The following is a 12,500-nucleotide window of genomic DNA, read 5'->3' on the forward strand; positions in this document are numbered from 1 at the left end:
TCACCAGACAGGCGAGCCATGTTCGTGGGAGGTTGGAGCAGCCTGGGATGGGGGTGGAGGAAGGGGGAGAATGAAGAAAATGAAACAAGTGGATTTCTATTTTATTAATTATATGTTTATTCTTATCAGTTATTGAACAATGTAACTTACAGTCCCTTCAATCAGTTTGTCACTTGTGAACAGACTTCATATAATCTTATTTTATTGATTAGTTTACAGCGGTACCTTTGGTTTCTGTATCAAGAAAGAATTGTGAATGATGCTTTGTAACTTTTGTGATCTTTGAATCCTAGTGCGCTCTCTCATTCTCGTCGCGAATTGGTAAAATGAGGAGTCAGGACCATAGCAAAGTTCACCTAGCTAGTTGTGTAGCCAAGCTCCGCCTACTGCGCGTTGGTGACCGGCTAGGTCTCCAAGGGGAATGACGTCACACTAGTTAACAGTTCATAGGATTACCGGTAAGACTTTGACTCCGTTCGGTCAAGTTGAGTCTCGTGCATGAATCATGACACCATATTTTAAGTTCCCGAAGTTGTGAAGTGTGCAATTGATATCTCCGATATAAGATACATTAGGTTATAAATAATATGAAGAACTTGGGTCATCTTGTCTGTATTTCTTTTTTCCTTTTTTTTTTACCATGCACAGCGTAAATAAACACGCATCTTGCTTTATTGTTTTTTTCTTAAATTGGTGTTGGACTGTGTAAGCGATCCCAGATGGACCACATTAATTGAAATGAAGGATAGACTTATGCAACCAGTTTCGATGTTAGGGTATTAATTCATCATAATCCTGCATGCCAAATGTTAATTGATATCGTTGAAAGATTAGGCCTACACGTCAATTTCTTATATTTTGAGGCAATGACTGGGCATAGACCAACACGTCGATGTCTAATATCTTGAAACAATGACAGGTCATAGGCCTACTCATTAATTTCTTATATCTTGAGTCAATGACTGGGCATAGACCTACGTATCAAATTCATACATATTTTAAGAAAATGAAATGGCATGACCTACACTTCACTTTCTTATTGCAAATAGTTTTCCACCTGTATCTGCCGGAAATAAAGTCGTTTTTAATTAGTAGTTTCAATTTTAACGATATTTAGTGTATATATGCATAAAGTGAAATGTATACGTATAAGCAAGTGCACATAAACATACGCGTGTGGATGGCCATAGTAATTGAAATGTTACTTATAGTACCACAGAGAATAAAAGTAACGCAGTCAAACTGCTCTCAATTAACTATGTTGAAAATTACAAAAGGGTACAACTAATTATACAGTAGCATTTCTATGAAAATAGACAGAGGTAGATGGAAGAGACTCATTAAAGACGGCGACCCGAATAGGGATAAAGCTGGGAAGAAGAAGTAGCATTTCTATGCTTAATGAAATAAGAAAAAATTAAATAATAGCTGAAATTAAAAAGTTATGTATGAGATAATCCAAACCAGGGTGAGTAGCCCGTGAATCACTTGATTTTGGGGGCATTCTTTGTAGATTAACCTGTTGGACTAAAGGATATAATAGGAGTCAGTACATTCTCTCTCTCTCTAACACTGTTAACAGTTAGGGGAATAATCTAGAGTAGGTTATATACATTAAGATCTTGATTACTTTTAATCAAAACAAACGACTAAATTACACGAAGACACTACAAGCACCATAACAGCTACAACAAAAAACAAGAATAACCGCAATAAGAACCACAATAAAACGGCTGAATATAAGATAGGCCTATAATCCAAAGTTATAGGGTACATAAACTGACAAAAAAAACATAGGACTATATAGGTCCACACCATTTTTGTATGATTCTTTTTTAATAGGATCATAAAAAATTACGAAAGCAGATAATGTCCTTAAAGAATCCCCAGCAAATTATATCCAGTATGACTCGTACAGCCTATCATAAAATAACTTCAAGTTAAACATAGGCATATTCAGATTTTGTCGAGTGCAGTCACTGTTTGTCATCCCTCCGAATGTGTAAACGATACCAATAAAATCGATTTTAAGGCTATTGAAATGTAGTTAAATTTCCTAAAATCAATATGAAATACAGTCGACATAGCCCTCAGAAAGTCTGTATTTAAATTTAGAAAGGTGAACACGCTTGACAATATCAGACAGCAGTTATCATTATCATTATCCTGTGATTCAAGTGCACCGATTCGAAGGCAGACATTCCCTGTGGCACCTCTGTATTCAGGTGTGAACCTCATTTCTGGAACGCAACATTGCAATATTGCAAGACACACACACACGCATATATATATATATATATATATATATTATATATATATATATATATATATATATATATATTATGTATATATATATTGTATATATATATATATATAATATATTATATATATATATATTATATATATATATATATATAGGTATTAATATATATTAAAAGGAGGGATGTACAGACTTATCATTTTTAACTTCCCATGGAGACAGAGTCCGAGTGACAGCTTAAGAAAGCTGATAACTCTTTTCTGGGATGGTGTGACATAAAGATGCTTATGAAGCAGGTCAATGGTCGTCCTGTAGGTATGTGAGTTCAAGAGAAGGTGACTTTGAAACCAGTTGAAAGCAGTTTCAGGGTGTGGACGAAGGGCGTGAGTTTGTCTGTACGTGTGCGCCTCTTTCGTTCTTAACGGAAGGTAACTAGGCAGAACGGAGGAGACGGCTGCCTTGGGGAGAAAGAGCCTGGATGACTCTATAATGTGTTTTCGTTTAAGTGTGTGAAATTCCAGGCTGCAATGGGTAAGAGTCATGTGCTTTAGCCAAAGTTGTGGCTTACTTGTCTGTCTTTATATTTTGTAGAGATGTTCTATTTCATTTAATCTTTTGACTTTGTCTTTACAATTGTGTGTGCTCACTAGTGTGTTATCCTATCTTTTAAACAGGCGGATCTAGTGGAGGGGACTAAGTGTCCTAGTGAGGGGACTGTGTTTTGGAGAAGAGATAATTGGTGTGTGACTAATTACCGGTTAAGACTATTAAAATACCGGGGGGTTGTCTGTGAGACTTGAACTATGAATTATCATTCTATTAATTATCCTGTAAGAACCTGAATTATTCAATTAGTACTTTGCTTTGAATAAATGTATATTTTTGTAGCTCCGACTCTGATTTGGTGACTCTGATTTGGTGACCTGTATATGGAATTCTTTGAAAAACGCTACTTACCTAATATCATTCATATTCCTGTAAAGTGGTATCGTTACGTTGATGATTGTTTAGCTGTTCTTCCTGTCGGTATTGATGTAAATGATTTACTCTCTAAATTAAATAACCAGGTACCATCGATTAAGTTTACTCTAGAATTAGAAAAAGACAATTGCCTCCCTTTCTTTGACGTTTTGATACATAGAGAACCATTTCAATGTAAATTCAGTATTTATAGAAAACTAACTAACAACTTAACTTATGTTCATTTCTTCTCAGGCCACCATCTTAATATAAAAATATCAATTTTTTCCTCTATGTTTTTACGAGCATTGCGAATTGTCAGTCCACAATATTTGGATCAAGAAATTGAATACATAAGAAAAATAGGGAAAGATTTATGCTATCCTTCACATATATTAGACATTTGTTATAATAAAGCCCACAAAAAGTTTTATACTGTAAATAACACACAGAAAGAAAATTCTAAGAACATTCTCAGTTTGCCTTATTTTAATGGATTTGAAACCATTAAACCATTGTTAAAAGCTTTTAATGTCAGCCTTGTTTTTTCCTATAATAACACACTAAAAAGAATGTTAATAAAAAATGGCCCCAGAGAAAGTAACAACATAATATATAAAATTCCATGTATGGATTGCCCCTCATTTTATCTCGGACAGTCCAGCAAAGGCTTAGAAGTAAGGCTAAGCCAGCATAAATATTCTGTAAAAACTGGGCAAAAATCTAATGCATTATTCATTCATTTAAGTGAAAACAACCACCGAATAAATTGGATTGATAGTTCAGTAATTGCAAGGTCAAGAGATGTCTTATCACGAAATCTTTTAGAATCTGCTTTAATACAACTTAATTTTCATTGTAATTTCAATGTTGGTCGTGGCCTTTTTCATTTAGACCCTTGTATCTGTAACATGTTTAAGAATGACCTCAAAGATATAATTACTGTCTTAAATAAAAATCAGTTGCCTTAGAGTTATTAATTTTTGTTGTAATGTACATCTGTCATGTATTGTGAATATGGTTTTGTTTACCAAGTTCTGAATAGCTGTCACCTATAATCCTTTAATTGTCTGGAAATTGTATCTGAGATGATTGTCTTAAACCTTTAATTGCACCCATTGTTTATGCTTGTTTGGGAAGGTTTCTTATCTTCCAGGTGTGTCGGATTCTAGGTACTAATCTCTTTATAATCTCTATCTGTCAGTTATACGAATATTCTTCTATTGTCCTTTCTCGTATTTATGTCAGTATCTGCTCTGTAAAGGACTTTTAAAGTCGAAAGATCTTGCAGACCTCCTTCGTTTATTTTTCCTTCATGGCATTTATCTTTATTTATGGATTTATCACGTTCCTAACTTTCGTGATTCAGTTATATACACACACACACACACACACACCACACACACACATATATATATATATATATATATATATATATATATATATATATATATATTATATATATATATATATATATATATGTGTGTGTGTGTAAGTGCTACATAACCAGAATATATGGAATGTTACTCCATATATAAAAAACTAAAACTATGATTAATTAAAACCAGTGACCCAAGAGGTCAACCAGTTTGTTTGCAGGAATGTGATCAGACCAGATACGATAAAGTAGGCTAATATGACGTGTTGTAATCAGTCAGTGTCTAGTTGCCGTCACCTGTGGTCATTCATTTGTTTTGTAAACTGTATTCCAAGCTTCCTGCTTGAGACAACCACCGTGACCTACAGCTCAAACGGCCTACGTGACTTGTAATCTATGTCATCTGTGTGTATGTTCGTATATTCGAGCTACTGTCTGCTTCCTTTATGATTTGTAAACCAGATTGTTGCCAGACTTGAATTAGCCATCATCATTGGCAGACCTATACCATTTAATCTGATCTCCATCATGTAGTCTCAGAGAATAGAGATATTTTTGGTACTCTGTGTTTTCTACTAGAAAACTCACATCAGAAAGAAGATACTGAATGAACTTAGAAATTATCATCATGAGTTTGAAACATCTCCGTCGTCATAACCAAAGAAGATATTGAATTCGTAAGTTATCATCAAAACCTAAGACACTCCAATGAGTATGGAAGTCATAATTGGTTATGACTTCCATACTCATTGGAGTGTCTTGGGTTTTGATGATAACTTACAAAGTGTAAAATTATCGCAGGTCTAACATAACCTCACATGGCGCCTTATTATACAAAGGCATGAGCCCTATAGAATTGGTGGCAGCTATATATTGGCGACAGCCTTCAGCGTACTCTTCAATGTCTTCTGAAGAATAACCAAAATAATGAATAATGTATCATATTAGAAGTCAACGACAACGAAAGCAAGAGATTCTTCAAGCAACTTAGTATCATCGTTTAGTGAGCGACTTCAGCAGTGCATATCCTCAAGAAACAAACCTGACATGTCTGCTTCCTACGGCAACGCAAGCTTCGAGATGTCTCTCATTAGAATCATTCAAGAAAACATTATCGTTTATTGAGCATTTCTAGCACTTCAAGAAACAAACCGGACGTGTCTGCAGCATCGGATCTTCAAGGACTCGAATCATCCAACAAACGAACAATGCGCACGGGGGAAACTCAAGCCAAAACCAGGATCATCCGCTAAACAGAGAAAGGCGACCAAGGCCTTGTGTCGTTATCGAAACGCTGTGACTTCCCACAAAATCAAGCTAAGTACAATCCTTTTTTATTCATTTGGAGTAACTGAGTGTTTCCTTTGCAGGTCGAATTTTCGTTGTTCCTGTGGCTGAAGTTACGAGACATTCTTAATCTTACTTTTTTACAGAAATTATCTACTTCATTGGGACTTCGCTACTGCGAGTTTTCATCTTTGAGTTTCTGTTTCCAGAAGTTCTACTGAAATATCATAATCATATACTGTGTTAATTTTATCATTTTGGGTGATTATTAATTCTGTACGTAACAAATCATATTAAACATTGAATATGCGTTTACGCAGTGGACGTCTAAATTTACACAGATGCATGGGTAGGGTCTTTAGGCACTGTAGTGATAAGAAAACACACAAAAACAAGTGGAACACCCGTAGAAATCTGGATACATTAGAAGTAACACTATTCTGGGTCAGGACAATAAAGGCTCCTTTGCAAGGTTCCGATGGCGGTTTTAGCCTTGAGTTTTTTTTAGTTATATGCGTAAAAATCGAATCTCTATGACTCAACTTAACTTTTAAAAAAAAATACGGCTGGATTGCAAGTACATATAGTTAATAATAACGCAGTACAGATAACTTGTTTTAATAGTAATCGCTCAATTCATGATAGTCCAAGTCATTCTTACGTTCGTTGCTTTATACGTAACTAACAGCAACATAATGCTTAAAACACACAATACGTTGCCAATGATAATAAAGAGAAGAATCCTAATTATTATAAAAAGAAATAGGTAAACAGTAGCCCTAAAAATCAGAAACAACCAAATCGATCTTCAGCAAACTTGGTTACTGTGTCATCTAGTCAAACGGTCAGGGTCAGTCAAATCTGCAAAGTGTTCAAAGCAAAGCACATTCCACATAATAAGTGACTCTAGTGGAAGAAAGAGAGCGATGTTGGATCATTTATGCCAAAACGTTTTTGAATTAAAAGGAAATTTCCTATGAATTACACGACCGTATCAAGTAATCAGAGCAGGTTCTCGTAATTGTAATACAATAAGTTATTATAAGTAGGTGGATTACGCTGACTGTACGTGCCGTAAAAATGAGAATATCAGCCATTTACATTGTTTTTATTCCTTTAGTCTACATAATATCCTGTATTTACGGACTCAACGTTTGTTGTTCGAACTTCTTTATTGAGAAGTCCGGAGTATGGTTCAGTAACTGGCAATAACAAGTTATTTGTCGTAGCATAACTCAGATTCAGTACAGGGCGGATAAGCGAACGCTAACAGATACTTTTATAGTTATAAAAACCATTGATCTGTATCTAGTGTAATTGTAAGATATCCATCTATGAGTATACAAAACATTATCTTACCTCCTGCCAAATAAGGCGTGTGTATCAAAGGAAAATTCTATAAACCTTTAACACATTGAAATCCGTTTTGGACAAAAAGAGACAGTTACTCAAATAATAACTGATATAGAGGAACCAATCACTTTTCTCATAAATCGTGACTGTTCAAGCAACCCAACAGAATTCTCCCACACCCGCAGTCGCAGTTTGTATGCAAAATCTCGAGACGCATGCACCCTCGAATGTCTTAGTGCGTGTAAAAAGACTTTGCTGGGATCTGAAATTTTAATCCTTCCCGACACTGAAATATAATGATTTCTGCGAACAAAGCACTATACCCGGTTGACCCACAGCAACAAGTTAATATTGAAGTCTGTAACCATCCTAATACCAATCTAGTGATCCACAAAAACCTATATATATATATATATATATATATATATATATATATATATATATATATATATATATATATATATATATATATATATATATATATATATATATATATATATATATATATCATGGATATTGAAGTTATAAATATCGCATTTTTTAATGTTGCTAAATTTAATCATGCCCGACCAGTTGTGGATGAATCCCTTTTATACTCTATCTAAAGTAATATCCGTAAAGTCATTCAAGCAGAGGTGATTCAGCAGAATTTTTTTTATCTTTTATCTGAATACCAGGATGTTTCTCCACTAGCGAGTGATCTCTGGGGGAAAACAGATGTCATTGAACACAAAATACGGTCTAAGGACAAACATAAAGCTATATACGTACCTTTGTATAGACTCCCAATGAAATTTCAAAATAGAGATAAATGACGAAGTTGAAAAAATGTTAGTAATAGGAGTCGTTAGGAAATTAAAAAGCCCATATAAATTTTCCCTTAAACGTCATGCCTAAAAAGATCGGACTTGGCGTATCTGAGTAGATTTCTGTCGCTTAACAAGGAAACGATTCCCGATCATTTTCCAGTGCCATGTACCGACGATATCTTATCTCTGTTAGGTCAGAATAAATTTTCCACCAGCTTGGACTTACTTAAAGGCTTTCACCAGATACCATTAGCTTTGTGAGTGTACCCCATACACCACCTTCAGCACACTTGGGGGACATTATCAATTTTTACGTATGCCTTCGGTTTACGTTACGCCCCAATTACATTCACCAGAATGATTAATATAGTGTTTGGAGACTTTTAGGGGATACCCTACATGCCTATATGGTTGATCTTGTAATCTTTTCTAATACCTTAGAAGAACATTCGCATAAACTAGAGCTAGTGCTACAGAGACGAAGACAAAATAATCTCAGAGTAAAATATCTAAATGTGAGTTTTAAAAACCGAACATGTTTATTTAGGTTTTATGTGTCTAGTCAAGGTCTTAAAGTAGTCCATGGTAAGGTGTCGGCTATTCATAACTTTCCGGTACCTATTAATGTAAAGGGAGATACAGCACTTTTGCGCTGTAGTGGGTATTACTATCGTAAGTTTATATGTAACTCGTCAATCACAGCAGCTCCTTTAACAGATCTTACGAAGAAGGGCGTAGATTTATTATGGTCTGAAAAGCATCAACAGGCGTTCGATATCTTAAAATTGGAATTATGCAGCTCACCTATCTTAAAAATCCCTGATTTAAATAAGGATTTTTTTATTGCAACAGATGCCTCAGACCAAGGGGCAAGAAGGGTACTACTTCAGCAATATGATAAACAGTTCTTTCCTATAGCTTTTTATTCACGTAAACTAAAGCCCTCTGAAAGTAAATATGCAGTAATAGGCAGGGAAGGGCTAGGTATCGTTAACTCACTAGTACATTTTAAGTTCATAATCTTCGGCTATCCTGTTAAAGTCCTTACTGACCATAAGTCCCTTACCGAGGTTTTTAAAGGCTTTAATCACAGTCCCAAAGGAACTCGGCGGCATATGATCATTCAGGTCTTTGGAGCCAAGTTAAGATATCTACCCGGGAAAGCAAATATCATAGTTGACGCATTATCCCGCCATCCCGCACCATACTGCAAGAACCATTAATTGGACTAAAAGATATAGAAACATCTGTGCCCATTGTTAAAACCGTACCTGAACAAGAAAATTCATTAACCCAAGAGATCGTGAACATTGAATACCTGGGTTGGAGCGCTGAACTGTTACAAACCGAACAAAGCAAGGGTCAGCAGCTAAGCAAAACAATAAACACTTCGAACGGAAACCCTAAAGCAAAAGTATATTTAAAGTATGTGTAGCAGAATTATGTAATCAAATATAATATTATATGTAGGTCCGTGATGAGGAAAACCCGAAGAACACAGCAGGTGACTAACGACCAGGTAGTAGTAATAATCTCTTTCATACCAATCGTCCTAAATTGGTTGCATTCCAATCCATTACATTGTCATCCAGGGTTCTCTATTATGTCACAGAAAGCCAAATCACTATTTTACTGGCCTACAATGCTTACAGATATAAAAAGCACATAACTAATTGTAACATGTGTCATGAAAACAAGGGACACACTAAGACACCTGTCAGTTTGGGGCCTATCCTGTGCCAAATCAATCCTTGAAAGAATACACGTAGAATTATTAACAGAGTTACGAGTCTGACAGAGGAAATAAACACCTCTTCATGTTAATATTTGCCTTGACACGTTATATAGAATTAATAGCACTAAAAAACAAACACCGCAATTGAGTGCGCTAGGAATATTTATGAGTGCTACATCAGTAAACATGGAATTCAACACATGATAATCTCTGACTCGGGTGGTGTAAATCAATAATAATTTCCTTGACTCATTGTGTGAATTCCTTTCCATTAAGAAAACCAATACCATATTTTAACACCCAGAGTCAATCGGTTTGGTAGAACGGATAAATAAGAAAGTGTCATGTCCTACGAGTTACACTCGTGATATTGGATCCGAACTGGAGTATAGCAGTTCTCGCGGTTTTAAATACCTTTATCATTCATAACTTGTATCTATAAAAATGATACCGCAATTAGCCTTATACGGTACGCCGCTAGAACACTTTTCCACTTATTCAAGCCATCCATTAATTTATCAAAAAAAAAAAAAGTATGGATGCAATTGGAGTCGATATAATATACTCTGTAAGAAGTTGGAAGGGTTAAAAATTATAATAAAAAAGGAATCACGATAAAATCAATAAGCAAAACGTAACCATATGCAGTAAGTGTTTATAAAATATCCAAATATATATGCGTAAAGATCTGAACGCTTTAGTTTAGTAGTCCATTCAGTATTCTAGGGATATTAACGACAAATAAGCTAAAAGTTCAAACACATATCAAAACCTACTAGCATATTGTCTGTCCCGGTGGTTTATATTCGTAGTCAATGAAAAAAAAAAAGAAAGAAAAAAAAAAGAGATTTTAAAGTCAGGAAGTCTAGAAGTGAAAATGTATATCTACGTGAATAATCCTATATGGATCTTACAGGGTAAATAATATATATAAAATTTGTATGGAAACCTTTTTCACTAGTTTGAATAAGGAATATCTAATTTAACATAAGTAATTACATATACTTTACAATCTTGCAGGTCTCCAACGTGAAACTAATATTACATTATTCAATTTTAGTACTGTTTTTTTCAGACATTCTTCTCGTGTGGGTGCAGTATTAAAACAAAAAATATCCAATTTATACATGGCTATCAATTGAAAGTACTAAAGCCGTATTTATTACAGCGAGTAACGTAGCTCTTAAGCTGGATGAGCGCAGCCTCCTGCCTAGCGCGTGTTGCTGAATCATCGTATAAATCGCACATGCATCACTGTTCCTTTTAACCCCAATAATCCGCTTGCACAGGCTTCATCTGTAGTTGTGTGTTGTCTCATGCTTGCAAAGCAGGTTGGCTGGAGAGAGGAATGCTTAGCTCATGAACTTCACATGGGGTTCATGGGTCACGGTGACATACATAGCCGTAACCTATTCTTATCCATGGTGATCAATGCAAGTTTAGTTAAGGAACTGCAATCATTTTAAAATTAATGAACAAAATAAGCAAATAGAATTTCTATAACATCAAAATGAATTAATTTTTCTGAACCTCATAGACAATTAGAGTCAATAAATCAGCTTATGACATTGGTAAACGGACATTTAAGGTATCAGGTCCTGGGTATGAAAAATTTACTTGCAACACTAGCATATTACAATTCAAGTAGATCACATTCATGGAAAAATGTCACATTTTCTTGAAAAACCCAAAGTCTATATAGAAATTAGTTACATAGTGGGTTCTTTCGTTGCATTTCCTGCCTATTAAAGTTTAAAAATTAACCTCAGAGGATGCGCGCGAGAAAATTGAATATGAAGCTTTTTTGTTAGGGGCACATAGGATCGAGCTTTATCACAGCTTAATTTCAGTAAGCGTAGAGAAATACAGAATCATGATTAATATTCTCTTTGACTCTTATGTTGCCTGGCAATCTTACAAATAGCACCATTTCCCACTTCTTTGTCTTGTAACTTACTACCAGTAATATCGAATTTTCTTTGGGATTCGTATTGATATCTGTTAATATGGATATTTTTACGGTCGTCGGAGACCTGGATAGGTTCACTCATTGTTCTAATGCCATGGATAAAAAAGTTTGTACAGCTGACTCTTTTGAATTCCATAAAATATCAGCGAATTCATGTGGGTTAATTCTGGTCCTTAACGGCTTTCTCCCTCCTGTATTTGGATGTTGTCTGAATTTACTTTGCCCTTGTGACAAGTATAATTTCACTTACAGGCTGATTAACGGAACCTGGTTACAGTACCCTGCAGTACGAGAGTATCACATCCCATACCCAGACAGATCGTCTACAACTCCCAAAACCCGTTCGTCACTGCAGACGACTGCAGTGAAGTAGCAACTGCCTACAATGTGAAGGGAATAAGCACCATCATAAGTAAACAAGCTTATTTCGTGAACTTCTTGGACCGACACCCGTATCCCGTCGTTAATCTCGTTTTTAATGCAGAATGCTCCGGCGGCTGTCGGAATTGACTGCAAAGGGACGTACTTCCGACAATTACGACCAAGCAGGATATTCAACTCTACCTTTGCTGGCACAGGACTCGTGCTGAGGATGATTTTATTCGTTGCGAACGTATTCGTATGGCATAGGATGCAGAGGACAAGTAGGGGCACAAAATAGAATGTCGGACCCTGCTCAGGCAATTTCCCCTTGTTTTTAACCATTTGGAATTGGCCATTTCATTTGGATATAGGTGGTTGTCTGGAAC

Source organism: Macrobrachium nipponense, chromosome 20 (assembly GCF_015104395.2).
Source record: "Macrobrachium nipponense isolate FS-2020 chromosome 20, ASM1510439v2, whole genome shotgun sequence".
In the NCBI taxonomy this organism is placed as follows: Eukaryota; Metazoa; Arthropoda; class Malacostraca; order Decapoda; family Palaemonidae; genus Macrobrachium; species Macrobrachium nipponense.